We start from the raw sequence: 17991 nt of genomic DNA on the forward strand, positions 1-17991 counted from the left end.
GCTGTGAGAAAAGAGATTGGCACTGCTACAAGCTGTAAAAGGGAGAAAAATCAAAGTGCAGGAGGGGGCAAAGTACTGTATATAAAAGCCTAGGGGCCGGCTATGGCTTAATATGGCCCTGCTTATGTGCAGTTACTTTCACATGATAGATCCAACTCATAATTATTACTCTTAGGGCTCATACTCATTTGCGAGAAATACGGACGAGAGCAATCCGTTAAAAAAAACAGATTGCACTCGGACAAATGTTATTCAATGGGTGACACCTCATCTGCAATTTTTTTCTCAGGCGAAATCAGACTGAGAAAACAATTGCAACATGCTGCGCATTGGTGCGTATCTCGGACGAGACTCTCCAATAATAGTCAATGGGTGCGAGAATTCTCGGATCCGGACACATCTGGATGGAACAGGAAGTTAAGACATTACAAGGTAATTATATATTATATATAATAGATATCTAATATATATGATATACTGTATATATAATATATATACACATATAATATATATGAAAAAAAGATTTTTTGGCACAGCCAGCTCACCGCTTTGAAGAAAACCAGGAAAAAGTCCATTCTGTGGTAGCAGTTTGCATGGAAACGGATTGGGATAAATCCTTGCATGTAAAAGAACTAGTGTTGGTTCTCCAGCGATCAGTCCAATGGGATTGACCATATGCAAAATTGTCACTGAAGAAACCTGGAACTTTTTTAATGGAAAAATAAAAGTTATATTTTACTCTACCATTGGACTGATCGCTGGAGAACCAACACTAGTTCTTTTACATATAATATATAAATATAATATATATGTAATATATATATAGAATATATATATATACACATAAAAAAATATATATACGTACATATATAATATATATATATATATATATATATGATTTAATATTGCACAGAAAGATAGATATAAGAAAAGCCAGTATTTCATTTGTCGGCTTCTGTAAAATGAAAGCCGGAGCCGACAGTATAGAAGACATGGTTTACGCACAGTAAACTATTGCAGAACACTCAGATTTATATACAGTATGTCAGTGACTAACAGTGTTAGTAGTATATGTGTATAAAATTTTGGAGCTGTATGTATTTAATAAAAGAATGTATTCACTTGAAAAACTGGCGTGGGCTCCTGCGCAATTTTCTGCGCCAGAGAGGGAAAGCCAGTGACAGAGGGCAAATATTAATAGCCTAGGAAGGGACCATAGTTATTGGCCCCCCGTGGCTAAAAACATCTGCCCCAGCCACCCCAGAAAAAGCGCATCTGTAAGATGTACCAATTCCTGCACTTAGCCTTTCTCTTCCCATTGCCCTGTAGCGGTTGCATATGGGGTAATAAGTGGTTAATGTCACCTTTGTATTGTAAGGTGACATTAAACCTGGCTTAGAAATGGAGAGGTGTCAATAAGACAATTATCCATTACTAATCCTGAATTTTGTAAAGGGTTAAATAAACACACACACGCAGAATAAAGTATTTTAATGAAATAAAAGACCACACAGTTTTGCCATCTTTATTCTTCTCCTAATCCAAGCAAAGCCCATGATCTCCTGTAAAAAATATTAAAAAATCCAACAATATACCATACCTTTCCGGCATACAGTCAGTCCCATGGCTTAAGTCCATATCAGGGGGTTAAATAGTTTACAACTAGGAGCAGTGCTAATGCGACCTTCCCGGCTGTAAACTACGAAGGAATGAATGAGAAGCTGCCTGCACAGCCTCCCAGCCTGACCCGAGGTGAACTCTTGAGTGTGGAAAAATTACAATTCATTTTTCCATGCTGCCAAGGTCACCAGTAGAGTTGAGCGAAACGGGTCAAAAAATTTCAAAAGTCGCCGACTTTTGGTAAAGTCGGGTTTCATGAAACGAAACCCAACCCTAGGGTGAGGTCGGCCACGAGCTCGGCGACTTTAGCGCCAAAGTCGCATTTCAAAAGTTTGTTTTCCGCCCTTTTTCAGCCAATCAGGATCCATGGACACTGTGGGCAACGTGATGACATAGGCAGGGGTCACCACCATCTTTGAGAAGGGCATGCAAGTGATTGGCTTGCTTTGGGGGGCGTCACAGGGGGTATAAAAGGGCGTGCATGCCGACCGCCATGTTACTCATGCTGATCTCAGAATAGGGAGAGCTGCTGCTGCTGCTGCTGATTGTGTAGGGAGAGCGTTAGGCAGGGAAGAAGACACCAAAAACTGCTTCTGCTGCTAGCGATTTTGCCTGTACAAAACACCAGTCACTGTGTGTGCAGTGCAAGTGGAGGCTATATTTTGCTGGATCAGCTGTGTTGGTTGTTTGGCTGCCTTATAAGGCTTCCTGATAGCAGCATTGCTGTTTTCCCACTGCTCTGCAAACTGCTTTTTTAAAAGCAATCCAAATTTTTTATTTTTATCCTGGTGAGGTACTGAGCGTGCATTTTTTCACACCATACAGCGGTGTACGCTCCTCACACAGTACCGTGTAACGGCTGTTATCACGGCCACAGTGAAGCTATCTGTGTGTGACTCTGTAAGGATAAGTCGAGGACATGTTCCGTTCTTACAGACCTCCACCTTCTAGTTTTGTCTGGTTTTCAAACAGTTAAGTATATTTGCTGTTTGATCACATTCAAAACTATAGAGATACAGGGTGTGTCAGTCCGTATACTTAAAAAACACGGAGCTTGACAATTTTACGGACACCGGACAGCGGTGTACGTGCACGCTCCTCTCTCAGTACCGTGTAATGGCTGTTATCACGGCCACAGTGAAGCTATCTGTGTGTGACTCTGTAAGGATAAGTCGAGGAGATGTTCCGTTCTTACAGACCTCCACCTTCTAGTTTTGTCTGGTTTTCAAACAGTTAAGTATATTTGCTGTTTGATCACATTCAAAACTATAGAGAGACAGCGTGTGTCAGTCCGTATACTTAAAAAACACAGAGCTTGACAATTTTACGGACACCGGACAGCGGTGTACATGCACGCTCCTCTCTCAGTACCGTGTAACGGCTGTTATCACGGCCACAGTGAAGCTATCTGTGTGTGACTCTGTAAGGATAAGTCGAGGTCTTGTTCCGTTCTTACAGACCTACACTCTAGGGAGATTCCTATTCTGCCCAATTCTATATACACCTTGTAGTTTGTCATACACTAGTCAATTTCTGCCTGTGACATAGCGGTGTGATATTCACTGGGCCTCACACAATCCAACAGTGTCCACAAGTGTGTTCAGAAATTCTACATCTCCCCTGTCCTATAGTGACATTTTTCACACCTACGACATTGAGCCTGTGACATAGCGGTGTGATATTCACTGGGCCTCACACAATCCAACAGTGTCCACAAGTGTGTTCAGAAATTCTACATCTCCCCTGTCCTATAGTGACATTTTTCACACCTGCAACATTGAGCCTCTGACATAGCGGTGTGATATTTACTGGGCCTCACACAATCCAATAGTGTCCACAAGTGTGTTCAGAAATTCTACATTTCCCCTGTCCTATAGTGACATTTTTCACACCTGCAACTTTGAGCCTGTGACATAGCAGTGTGATATTCACTGGGCCTCACACAATCCAACAGTGTCCACATGTGTGTTCAGAAATTCTGCATCTCCCCTGTCCTATAGTGACATTTTTCACACCTACGACATTGAGCCTGTGACATAGCGGTGTGATATTCACTGGGCCTCACACAATCCAACAGTGTCCACAAGTGTGTTCAGAAATTCTACATCTCCCCTGTCCTATAGTGACATTTTTCACACCTACGACATTGAGCCTGTGACATAGCGGTGTGATATTCACTGGGCCTCACACAATCCAACAGTGTCCACAAGTGTGTTCAGAAATTCTACATCTCCCCTGTCCTATAGTGACATTTTTCACACCTGCAACATTGAGCCTCTGACATAGCGGTGTGATATTCACTGGGCCTCACACAATCCAACAGTGTGCACAAGTGTGTTCAGAAATTCTACATCTCCCTTGTCCTATAGTGACATTTTTCACACCTGTGACAGTGAGCCTGTGGCATAGCGATGTGATATTCACTGGGCCTCACACAATCCAACAGTGTCCACAAGTGTGTTCAGAAATTCTACATTTCCCCTGTCCTATATTGACATTTTTCACACCTGCGACATTGAGCCTGTGACATAGCGGTGTGATATTCACTGGGCCTCACACAATCCAACAGTGTTCACAAGTGTGTTCAGAAATTCTACATCTCCCCTGTCCTATATACACCTTGTACCTTGTTTTACATTACTATATAGTTTGTGGGATTTTGTGTACATTTTTACCAAAAATGAGGAAGGCTGGTGGAAGAGGCCATGGAATTGGGCGGGGGTTGCCAGCTGGTAATGATGGTGTTGGTGGTGGATCTGATGGTAGTGGCAAAAGCAAAATAGGACCGAATGCAGGAGGTGTTGAGCCTGCGTCATCGTCTGGATCCACAAGGCTTCGAAGGATTAGTTTTCTAGGAGTTGGCAAACCGCTTTTAAAGCCAGAGCTTCAGGAATAAGTTGTGGCTTACATTGCTGACTCAGCCTCCAGCTCTATCGCCTCCTCTTCTGAAGTTGTAAAAAATAAAAGCACTGAGTCATCATTGGAGGCTCATGTTCATGAACCACACCTTTCCTTGTGTCCTTCACCCCAACCAAGATTGAGGGATGACTCACGCCATACAACTGATTACTCCATGGAGCTGTTTTCACATACCATGCCTGGGTTATCAAGTGAAATGGTGAATTACCCAGGCCAAGATGAATCTGACATGGAGTGCATTGATGCACAGCCACTGATAGATTATTCTGCTGGTACATTCACTCAGAGCACTACATTGTCCTCACAGTGTAATGAGCCAGATTCTGACCCTGATGAGACTCAGATGCCCCTTCCCGCATACTATACCACCATACACGGTGACACAGAGGAAGGTGCACATGACATTGAATAGGAGGTGATGGATGACCCAGTTGTTGACCCAGATTGGCATCCATTGGGGGAAGAGGGTGCTGCTTCCAATAGCTCAGATGAGGAGGAGGAGCATCCACAGCAGACATCGACATCGCAACAGCTGTTATCTGGCAGGCCCGGAGCACTCCAAAGACAGGTTCCAAAAATCAAAAGAGTTGCTGGACAGCTTGTCCAGACGGTCAAAATAGCACAGCGTGCTAGGCCGCAAAATGTCTTCCAAAGTAGGAAGAGTGCAGTGTGGCACTTTTTTGAACAAAATCCTCATGATCAGGCCAAGGTTATCTGTAAGAAGTGCGCAAAGACCTTTAGCCGAGGGAAAAATCTGAAAAATTTGAATACCAGTTGCATGCTTAGACATTTAACCAGCATGCACTTGCAAGCGTGGACACAACACCAAACCTCAAGTACCACATGTGCAACTGATCACAAAGAAGGTAGTCAGCAACGCTACATTGTTTCCCCCACTGTAAGCCCACCGGTTAGCACAGCAGCAAATGTTGAGGTGTCATTGCAAGGCCAAAGCAGCCAGGGAATCCCACTGTTATATCAATGAAAGTCTGAATATAAGCCATCAGAAAGAACACCAACTCCATCACCAACATTAACCCTCTCTCAGTCTGCCCTGTCCACCGCTAGTTCCACCATATGCAGCTCTCAAGTCCAACTCACCATCCCAGAGACTATGAGTAGGTCAAGAAAGTACTCAGTCTCTCATCCGCGTACACTGGGTTTGAACGCCCACATTGCCAAACTAATCTCGTTAGAGATGATGCCCTATCGGTTGGTGGAAAGCGCAGCTTTCCGCGAACTCATGGCCTATGCAGTAGCACGCTATGACCTACCCAGTCGCCACTTCTTCTCTCGCAAAGCCATCCCAGCCCTCCACCATCATGTGAAAGACCGCATTGTCCATGCACTCAAGCAGTCAGTGAGTGGAAAGGTGCACCTCACAACAGATGCATGGTCCAGTCGGCATGGCCAGGGCCGTTACGTGTCCATCACTGCGCACTGGGTTAATGTGGTGGATGCAGGGTCCACAGGGGACAGCAGTGGTGGGACAGTGCTGCCTAGCCCACGGTATAGGAAGCAGTTGGCTGTAGGCGTTCGACCCTCCTCCTCCTCCTCCTCCAGAAGCGAAAGCTCGTCCACAGAGCGCAGTCGTACGAGCACTCCATCTGCAGCTGCCACTGTTGCACACGATGTGTCCCCCTATCGAGCAGCTAGTGGAAAGCGTCAGCAGGCTGTGTTGCAGATGATGTGTTTGGGCGACAGACACACCGCGGAGGTGCTGGCCGAGTACTTTCAGCGACAAACTGAGTCATGGCTGGGCAGTATACATCTTGAGGCAGGCAAGGTAGTTAGTGATAACTGCCGTAATTTTGTGGCAGCCATAGCCCTTTCAAAACTCAGCCACATACCTTGCTTGGCTCACACCTTGAACCTGATGGTGCAGTGCTTCCTCAACAATTATCCGGAGTTAACAGCCCTGCTCCAGAAGGTGCGAAGACTGTGCACGCACATCCGCCGGTTGCCTGTACACTCCATTCGTATGCAGAAGCTGCAGCGATTGCTCCACCTTCCCAACCACCGCCTCATTATCGACATTGCAACAAGGTGGAACTCCACCCTGCACATGGTTGAGCAGCTGTGCGAACAGAGGCAGGCCATAATGCATTTGTGGGAGGATACATGGCCAGGCACTTTGAGAGCAGACATGGAGTTGACAGGTGTGCAGTGGTCGAAGCTGAAAGACTTCTGTAAAGTCCTTCAGTGTTTTGAGGAATGCACACGGCTGGTAAGCGCAGACGACACCATCCTAAGCATGAGCATCCCACTTATGCGTCTGCTCATGCAAACTTTGACGCACCTTAAGGAGCAGGCGTCTGCAGCCAATGTTGACAAAGAGGAAGAGGAGGAGGGAATCCTTGATGACATTCAGCCATTGTCTGCTCAGGGACCTCTCCTGTACGAGGTGGAGGAAGAAGAGGAGGAGGATGATGATGATGGGGATGATTACTTAGGGGAGGAGGATGCATCTCATGGGGCAAGTGAAAATGTTGGCGTGGCAAGGTCTGGTACAAGGTTTGTGCGTGACTGGAGGGATGTGGATTTGCCAGAAAGTGCTCCTCCAACCAGCACTCGCAGTGCATCATTGACACCGGGAACATTGGCCCACATGTCAGATTATGACTTGCAGATCCTAAAAAGGGACCCCCGCATTGCCAAAATGATGAACGATGATGACTACTGGTTGGCCAGCATCCTGGATCCACGCTATAAAGGCAAATTACAAAACATCATGCCACACGAGAACCTTGACCTAATATTGGCTAATAAACAAGCAACTCTGGTAAACCGGTTGGTTGAGGCATTCCCAGCACACAGCAGCGGTGATGGTTCTCACACGAGCCATACGGGCCGGGGGCAGCTTGGCAGAGGTGTTCGTGGTGCACACAGCAGAAATGGCATTGGAGACGGGTTTCATGACAATGTTGTGGACTGATTTTTCAAGTACCGCTCACACAACTGGTAATACTGCATCGATGGAAAGTGACAGGAGACAGCAGTTGTCAACTATGGTTACAAACTACTTTTCCTCCCATATTGATGTTCTCCCGCACAGGTCATTCCCCTTTGACTATTGGGCCGCTAAACTGGACACCTGGCCTGAATTGGCACAATATGCCTTACAGGAGCTCGCTTGCCCAGCTGCAAGTGTGCTATCGGAAAGAGTCTTCAGTGCAGCTGGATCAATCCTGACAGAAAAAAAGACCAGTCTGTCAACCAAAAATGTGAATGATCTAACCTTCATTAAAATGAACCATGCATGGGTTTCCAAGGATTTTGTCCCACCTTCCCCTGATGACACATAGGGTGACAGAAAAATGGCTTGCTTTGGTCCTCCTCTTCCTGGGACTTGAACAATTTCGCCTTTTGCATCAGCTGAATGTCCAACATCAACATATGCCACTTTCTAAAACTCCCTAACTGTGCTGCCTCCCCCCCCATGGCCGGGGTCACCACCTAGCGCACGAAACCGTGCGACTGCCATTGCCCTGGACAGGTGGGTAGGCCGACTCTTGGGAGCGGGCACTGGCACAGGGTCCCTCATAGTACAATCAAGTGTCTCTGATGGTGGTGGTGCACACCCGCCGTCAGACACACCGCTGTACTATGAGGGGCCCAGTGCCAGTTCCGGCGCCCACGAGTGGGCCCCCCTTGCTTGGGCAGGGCCCCAGCATTTGCAATCTTTACCTCTCCCTGCTCCTCCGCTGTGTAGTCTGGGCCGTCAAATCCATACTGGGCCTGACACCGTCTGAGCCTGCCTCCTGATCTATAGACATATATTTTGAATATGTACACTATGCTATCCATACATGTTATCCGGTGATACGGTACCCTTTCTCACCTTTGTGCAATCACGTGTAATCCATACTGGGCCTTACACCGTCTGAGCCTGCCTCCTGATCTATAGACATATATTTTGAATGTGTACACTATGCTATCCATACATGTTATCCGGGGATACGGTACTCTTTCTCACCTTTGTGCAATCACGTGTAATCCATACTGGGCCTGATACCGTCTGAGCCTGCCTCCTGATCTATAGACATATATTTTGAATGTGTACACTATGCTATCCATACATGTTATCCGGGGATACGGTACCCTTTCTCACCTTTGTGCAATCATGGGTAATCCATACTGGGCCTGACACCGTTTGAGCCTGCCTCCTGATCTATAGACATATATTTTGAATGTGTACACTATGCTATCCATACATGTTATCCGGGGATACGGTTTCCTTTCTCACCTTTGTGCAATCACGTGTAATCCATACTGGGCCTGACACCGTTTGAGCCTGCCTCCTGATCTATAGACATATATTTTGAATGTGTACACTATGCTATCCATACATGTTATCCGGGGATACGGTTCCCTTTCTCACCTTTGTGCAATCACGTGTAATCCATACTGGGCCTGACACCGTTTGAGCCTGCCTCCTGATCTATAGACATATATTTTGAATGTATACACTATGCTATCCATACATGTTATCCGGGGATACGGTTCCCTTTCTCACCTTTGTGCAATCACGTGTAATCCATACTGGGCCTGACACCGTTTGAGCCTGCCTCCTGATCTATAGTCATATATTTTGAATGTGTACACTATGCTATCCATACATGTTATCCGGGGATACCGTTCCCTTTCTCACCTTTGGGCAATCACGTGTAATCCATACTGGGCCTCACACCGTTTGAGCCTGCCTCCTGATCTATAGACATATATTTTGAATGTGTACACTATGCTATCCATACATGTTTTCCGGGGATACGGTACCCTTTCTCACCTTTGTGCAATCACGTGTAATCCATACTGGGCCTGACACCATTTGAGCCTGCCTCCTGATCTATAGACATATATTTTGAATGTGTACACTATGCTATCCATACATGTTATCCGGGGATACGGTACCCTTTCTCAGCTTTGTGCAATCACGTGTAATCCATACTGGGCCTGACACCGTTTGAGCCTGCTTCCTGATCTATAGACATATATTTTGAATGTGTACACTATGCTATCCATACATGTTATCCGGGGATACGGTTCCCTTTCTCACCTTTGTGCAATCACGTGTAATCCATACTGGGCCTGACACCGTTTGAGCCTGCCTCCTGATCTATAGACATATATTTTGAATGCGTACACTATGCTATCCATACATGTTATCCGGGGATACGGTTCCCTTTCTCACCTTTGTGCAATCATGTGTACTCCATACTGGGCCTGACACCGTTTGAGCCTGCCTCCTGATCTATAGACATATATTTTGAATGTGTACACTGTGCTATCCATACATGTTATCCAGGGATACGGTACCCTTTCTCACCTTTGTGCAATCACGTGTAATCCATACTGGGCCTGACACCGTTTGAGCCTGCCTCCTGATCTATAGACATATATTTTGAATGTGTACACTATGCTATCCATACATGTTATCCGGGGATACGGTACCCTTTCTCAGCTTTGTGCAATCACGTGTAATCCACACTGGGCCTGACACCGTTTGAGCCTGCTTCCTGATCTATAGACATATATTTTGAATGTGTACACTATGCTATCCATACATGTTATCCGGGGATACGGTTCCCTTTCTCACCTTTGTGCAATCACGTGTAATCCATACTGGGCCTGACACCGTCTGAGCCTGCCTCCTGATCTATAGACATATATTTTGAATGTGTACACTATGCTATCCATACATGTTATCCGGGGATACGGTTCCCTTTCTCACCTTTGTGCAATCACGTGTAATCCATACTGGGCCTAACACCATCTGAGCCTGCCTCCTGATGTATAGACATATATTTTGAATGTGTACACTATGCTATCCATACATGTTATCCGGGGATACGGTTCCCTTTCTCACCTTTGTACAATCACGTGTAATCCATACTGGGCCTGAGAACGGCTGGCGAGCTGTTAAGCAAGCTACAGCACCGGTGGTTTGCACATGTAAGTTTTTCATTTTTTCAGGAATGACGGTTAGGCCTAATTCCGGAACTGCGGTTGACCTGCACTTACTGGGAAATCATCGTTCGCGGGTAATAATTGTAATCCCAGATCCCCATCACTAATGTTGTTCAGCGGGTTATCTGCACCTGTAAGCGACAAACGCTGGCCTTTTCAGTGTAGCGCACATGCAGCCACGGACATGTAAGGGCATGACACACCAGTTATTGGCCAATCTCACGTGCCAGAGCCTCGCGTGTCCCTCTAGTAAGCCGGACTCGGACCGCGGGGCATGACGGAGTCTCGTTCGTTAACGGAATTAAGCTTGCAATGTGTGCATCTTTTTTGTTGCTGGATGGTTGAGGTTGCCCGTGTTGAGTCAAATTACGCCGTAGGCTCCACTCCTGGTGGTGCCCTTCTGGACACTCCTTAAAGGTTCAGCTTTGCAACCATACTGCCCACGTAAAACAAACACTTTGCCTTCATGAACGCTGTTTGGAGGGTCGTGACTCGTGGGAATAACGCCGCCCAATCAGTTAACCTGCTAGAGAGATCCTTCGTTGCTCCCAAGCATGACATCACACTCCCTAGGAGGAAGGTAATGCCACTGTGGCGACCGTACTCCTGGGGGCGACACAAGTGCACTGATGCCCAGCCACTGCTCGATGAATCTGCTGGTACATTGACCCAGACCACTACATTCCCCTCGCACGCTACATGGCCTGAAGCTGACCCTGATGAAACTCAGGTTACCCTTCCCATATACAGTTCCATCTTACACGGTGACAAAGAGGAAGCTGCAGATGAAAGTGCAGGTTCGGCCCACCCGCCGTCAGACACACCACCGTACTATCAGGGGCCCTGTGCCAGTGCCGTCGCCAGCGAGTGGGCCCCCCCTGCTTGCTCAGGATCACAGCACTTGCAAGGTTGAAATACTGTGCAGTGAGATGGAAGATGGGGACGACGAGGAGTCCAGACTAGTACAGGAATTCCCTAGCGAGGAGACTTATTTCATTGTTTTCAATGTTGGGACAGCAATTTTTGGGGAGCACTATACTCTGGAGAATGATAGATGGGGCCCACCATACACTGGAACATTCCAAAGGTGGACATCAGACACTGGAGCAGCATTTACAGGGCCCATTATACACTAGAGCATTAGAAATGGGGCCCATTATGTTTGGAGCATTATTTGGGCCCATAAGACAGTGGAGCTTCATCCATGGGGAACAACATATACTGTAGCATTATGTGGAGCTCATCATATACTGTTTCAAACATTATATGGGACCAATTATTCTGTATGGAGAAATAGGATGGGCCTCGTCATGAGATGTAAAAAGTGAAGTATTTTTCATTGTACTATACCGCTATTTCTCTGCCGTATCGGAGCATCATGAGTTGTGGTATATGTTAAAGGGGCGCTCTTTTGCCCAGGGCACATGAAAACCTGGAGCCAGCCCTACACCCCCCACAACTTTAGCCAAATAACCCCCATTTTTCAGTGCGTAATTAGTATTATGAAGTTAATTAAGGTTGACAAGCTTAAGTAAGAAGAATTGATGCTTTTGGCATTCAAATGGGCACTGTAGGTGTGTTTCCTGTCCTCTTCTCACTGCCGACTTTAATTCCCCATTGACTTACATTGGGTTTTGTGTTTCGGTCGGACCCCCGACTTTTCCCTATAGTCGGCCGATTTTGCTCAACCCGACTTTTGGAAAAGTTGGGTTTCATTAAATGAAACTCGACCCTAAAAAAGCAAAAGTCGCTCAACTCTAGCCAGCAATTCTCGGTTCCCAACATAATAGTTGAGCTCCGCCTCTGAAAATTTCTTAGAAAAGAACACGCAGGGATGCATTCCATCCTCTCCTTCCTGTGACAGAACAACCCCCACTCCTACCTGATGAGGCATCCACCTCTACCAGAAAGGGCTTAGTCTCATCTATCTGGATCAAAACAGGAGCAAATCTGAACATCTCCTTGAGATGCTCAAAAGCCTTAACAGCCTCAGGGGACCATTGTACAGTATTGGAACCCTTCTTAGTAAGATCAGTAAGGGGTTTTGCGATAACAGAATTTTTTTTATGAATTTTGTATAATAATTAGCAAACCCCAAGAATCTCTGAATCGACTTCAAGCATTCAGGTCTTGGCCACTCCAATACCGCCTGAACCTTCACCGGGTCCATCTCAAGCCCATCACTGGAAGCAAAGTATCCCAAAAAGCCAATTTTCTGTACTGCAAACTCGCATTTCTCCAGTTTAGCAAAGAGTGTGTTTTCTCTCAGAATCTGCAGAACCTCACGGGCTCTCTGCTAATGCGACTCTAGATCGGGCAAGTAGATCAAAATATCATCCAAATAAACAATAACACTCCTACCGATCAATGGCCTCAGAATGTCGTTAATGAAATTTTGAAAGAACGCTGGAGCATTTCTAATGCCGAAAGGCATTACTAGAAGTCCAAAATTAAAGTGGTCACTGGGGAGCGGAGGGAAGTGACGACAAGATGTTTTTGAATTAGTGGTCCAATGCAGCTCCAGCCGTAGACCTCCAATGGAGGATGATAAGCTAAGACGGTGTGAGTAAACGGTCAGAGGAGCGCCAAGAATAATAGAAGAGAGCAGTAGTTTCTTTAGCCTAAGACCCCCATCTTTTTTTTGACAAAAAAGAATCCCAAGGCCACAGTGGACTTAGAGGGTCTTATATGACCTGCAGCAAGACTAGTCTGCAGGTATTCCTTTAAGGTCTCCCACTCGGGAATCATCAGATTAAATAAACAACTCTTAAGCCCCCGTTACACATAACGATGTCCCAGCGATCCCACCAATGATCCAACATGATGGGATCGCTGGGACATCGTTAGACACAAGACAGCCCCTCCAGCGATCAGGACCAGCGACGCTGGACGCTGGTTTCTAATGTAAACATCGGGTATCCAGGAGCCGCGCGGCTCCTGGATACCCAATATTTACATTAGAAACCAGCGTGTACGCCGGTTTCCAAAGTAAACAGTGGGTGTCCAGGAGCTGCGGCTCCTGGATAACCGATGTTTACCTTAGAAATCAGCGTCCTGCATTGCTGATCGCTGGTCTCTCGCTGCCACACGCAGTGATGCGTGCTGGCCAGCGGGAGACCAGCGATCGAAAAACGGCCCAGGCCGATCGAGCACGATCAGCGATAACCGACAGGGGGGCCGGTTGCTGATCCCCGCCACACACAGCGATCTCATTGGCGAGATTGTTGATGCATCACAAAATCAGCATTCTCGCTAGCGAGATCGCTGTGTGTGACAGGGCCTTTAGGGAGAGTAGCACCTGGGACGAACTCAAAAGTGCAATCGTAATCTCTATGAGGTCGTAGAGCTTGTGACTCCACTTCTGAAAATACTTTCCAGTATTCCTGAATGACTTAAGGTAGCTCACTTTCCACAACAGCAGCAATGTGTACATCACAACATTTCCCATAACACCCCTGATCCCAGGATCTTATCGTACTAGCTGACCAGTCCAGTACAGGATTGTGCATTTTTAACCAGGGTAACACCACTACAGGAAAAGGGCATGATAAAGAAAGGTACAGAATCAATCTTACACTTGTCTAGAAATTGTTGATCAATCAAATGAAGTGCAGAACCACAGTCCATCATAACTTGAAAATCCTATAGAATGACCACGACAGGTAAAAAAAGAAACTCCTGTGGACCGTAAAAATGCAATGCCAACGGGGGTGGTTACTCTGATTGATCTTTTTTTTCTCTTTTCCTTGCTTATGCGACCTTCACACTACATATTAAAATGGTCAGCCTTACTACAATAAAGGCATAGCCCCTCAGAGAACCTTCTCTCCTTTTCCTGAGAACGAGAGGACATCACCCCAAGTTGCATCGTTTCCCCACAGTCAACAGGGCTCTCCAGAGAGACTGGATCCTGCATTATAAGAGCCTTCCCTTCATTCTGCCTGTCTCTCAATCTTCTATCCACCCAGATAGCCAACTGCACGGCAGTTTCCAAAGTAGCAGGTGCAGGATATGCATTGAGTAAATCTTTAACCCTGCCATTGAAGCCTGCTAAAAACTGACTTTTGAGTGCTGGATCATTCAAGCTGACTTCTGCAGACCATCGTATGAACTGGGTACAATATCTCTCAGCGTCGCCAGAACACTGTTTCAGCCGTCTGAGTTCTGCCTCAGCTGTAGTGACCCGATCAGGATCATCATATAATACCCCCATAGCATAAAAAAATGCTTCTACTGACATCAAACAAGGGTCATCCGGACGCAATGAAAATGCCCAAACTTGAGGCTCACCTCGCAATAATTGTTAGGCTGGCGGAATGCACCAAATAATAAAGATGATAATGAGGTGCGTTCGCATCCTGGGGTCCACTGTGCAGAGATGTAGAACTGCTGCTCGGTAATGGCAAAAACTATACGTCAAATTGTAAATGAACACATGCGGGTTAGCGTCACCCAGTGTGTACAGGAGCGTGCTCTGTTGCTTCACAGAACCGTGAAGCCGCACAATGTAAATGCCGAAGCCTATTAAGCTCACAAGGCTCGGCCGGATGAGCGCTAGAATACAGACACAGGACTCTGCCCCAAGAATGCGGGGTTAGAGTCCTTCTAGTCCACTAGAGCTCGGCGCCACTGCAGCGGTGCCAGCAAGAGAGAAAGTGAATAATAATGCACTAAGTGTGCACTGCACCGGTCTGGCAGACGCCACTAGCCACCCTGACTGGGTAAGGAAAGCGCTAGACCTGACCTGCGCATGGTGCCGCCCTGGCAGATGCAGCTACTTAGGTGCCTTGTGCTGGATGGCACAATATGGCGCTGAGAGAGGTGCTGTGACTTGGAAGCACTGTCGTGCTAGGCTTAGCCACTACAAGGCACTGACTCAGACTAAGATAACCCTACAACATGCGTATCAAAGGGAGGGGTTTCATAATGAGTCAATCACCAGTTCCATGCATCCATCATCACACACACAAGTTATAATAACTGTCTATACTAGCGCACATGTGACTCTTTTATAACGGCGTCCATCCGGGACCTTCCCAGTGGACCAATCTGAGCAGGAACGGGACCTGCGCATATGACTTCTGACGTCCAATGAGAGGTCATCCCATGGGTATGCTCAGTAAGCAAAAGACAGGACTTAGTCCCAGAAGCATCTGCTTGCTGTTGACTCAAGCATGGTGTTATAGCAGAGCCTGAAAGAGCAACCAGATGCCAAGCATCAGCCTGGGCAAAATGCCAGGACCGACGTCTCTGCTGAGCAGGAATCTCTGTGGCCGCAGAGGAATGGGAGAGGAGGACATGGCTTGAGATTCCTCCTGTGCAGTGGGGGAAACTCAATGCCTAGCAATAATGACATAATAATCCGCACACACTGTAATTCAGTCCCTGAAGACCTGGTTCCATGGGTGTACCCACCGTGGAGCAGGGGGGGCAGCTGCCCCACCTAGTTGCAGGGGTGCACAATGAAACAGCACCTCCTGGCCACGGTAGTGGAGAGCGAGATTACTTTTCCCGCCGCCATGCACCCCATCCTCACCCTCCCAGAGCGCACCCCTGCCACCCACCACAGCCCCTCACTGCTAAATCCCAGCAATGACGTCGCTGGGCTCCACAGGACCTGTGATGAGGTCACCACAGGGAGGAGTCAGGGGTCACATGATCAGGGGCCTCCGTGTATGCAGGACTCTGCTGTGCTGGTCGTCATGGTGCTGGATGAGGGGAAGTTTATATGTGGGGTCAAGAGGGGTTTGCAGGGTGAATGTAGCAGAGCTATGTGTGCACGAGGTGTACGCAGCAGAGCCACGTGTTTAAAAGGTGTACGGAGCGAAGCCTCGTGTGTACGAGGTGTACAGAGCGGAATCGTGGGTGTACGGAGCTGAGCCGTTTGTGTACGAAGCGTACGGAGCGGAACCGCGTGAGTACAAGGTATACGGAGCAGAGCCAGTGTGTGTGCAAGGTGTACGGAGCGTGGCCGGGTGAGAACGAGGTGTATGGAGCAGAACCGCATTTATACAAGGTTTATGGAGTGGAAGCATGTGAGTACGAGGTGTATGGAGCATGGCCGCGTGTGAACGAGGTGTATGGAGCAGAGCTGCATTTGTACGAGGATTGCAGAGTGGAGCCATGTGTGTGTATGAAGTGTACGGAGCGGAGCAGCATGTGAACGAGGTGTATGAAGCAGAGCCGCACCGCATTTGTACAAGGTTTACGGAGTGGAGCCATGTGTGTACAAGGTGTAACGAGCTTGGCCATGTGTGAATGAGGTGTATGGAGCAGAGCCGCATTTGTTTGAGGTTTACGGAGTGGAGCCATGTGTGCACTGAGTGGGTGCGTGAGGTGTACGGGTGCAGAGCTGTGTGTGTACGAGGCATACAAAGTGGAACAATGTGTGTATGAGGTGTGCGGAGCCATGCGTGTAAAAGTTGTATGGTGGGGAGCATTCATACCTCCCAACTGTCGGATCCAGCAGGACAATCCCGATTGAGATTCTGCCCCGCTGTGCCGGCTGGGAGCTTACTTTTCCCGCGGACGCAAGAGTACATGGCGGAGCCCCAAGGAGCACATTTAAACTCGCATGGGACATTCCACCGGAATGACGTGCTGGAAACTAACCGGAAAGGAGGTAATTCCGGGAGGAGATTGTGATGGAACCATGGAGGCACTTCAGGGAATGCTTCATATCCATTTGTGTCCTCCGACAGCGGGGACAGCAGGATCGCCTTTTAATCGGGGATGCCGGCCATGTGAGCGGATCATGATATGTTCTGCACCGGAGGCTCAGGTGGGCACTACAAGGGGAGCCGGGCTGCTATAGTATCTTTACAGAATCTTTCTCTCTCTGTTTCTTTCTCTCTGTTATTTATTTCCCTCTCTAATCTTTCTTTCTCTTTCTGTTCTTTCTGTCTTTCTCTGTTCTTTCTTCCTTTCTTTCCCCTCTTTCTTTCTCTCTGTTCTTTCTTTCTCTCTCTGTTCTTTCTCTCTCTGTTCTTACTTCTTTTCTTTCCTCTCTTTCTTTCTGTCTCTGTGTTCTCTCTCTGTTCTTTCTTTCCCCTCTTTCTTTCATTCTTTCCCCTCTGTCTTTCTCTCTCTGTTCTTTCTTTTTTCTCTGTTCTTTCCTTGTCTTTCTCCCTGTTCTTTCTTTCTTTCCCCTCTTTCTTTCGCTCTTTCTCTGTTCTTTCTTTCTTTCTCTCTCTATTCTTTCTTTCTTTTTTCTCTCTCTGTTCTTTCTTCCCCTCTTTCTTTCTCTCTCTGTTCTTTCTTTCCTTCTCTTTTTTCTCTCTGTTGTTTCTTTCTTTCCCCTCTCTCTCTCTGCTCTTTCTTTCCCCTCTCTTTCTCTCTCTGTTCTTTCTTTCTCTCTCTGTTCTTTCTTTTCCTCAGTACCAGCCACTGTGCCCATAATGCCAGCCACTGTGCCCTCAGTACCAGTCAGTGTGATCAGCAGTGCAAAATGGGTGCGGTTGGGGCTTGGATATGGGTGTAACCAGT

Source organism: Dendrobates tinctorius, unplaced genomic scaffold (genome assembly GCF_039654945.1).
Source record: "Dendrobates tinctorius isolate UK_male_01 unplaced genomic scaffold, ASM3965494v1 ptg000086l, whole genome shotgun sequence".
In the NCBI taxonomy this organism is placed as follows: domain Eukaryota; kingdom Metazoa; phylum Chordata; class Amphibia; order Anura; family Dendrobatidae; genus Dendrobates; species Dendrobates tinctorius.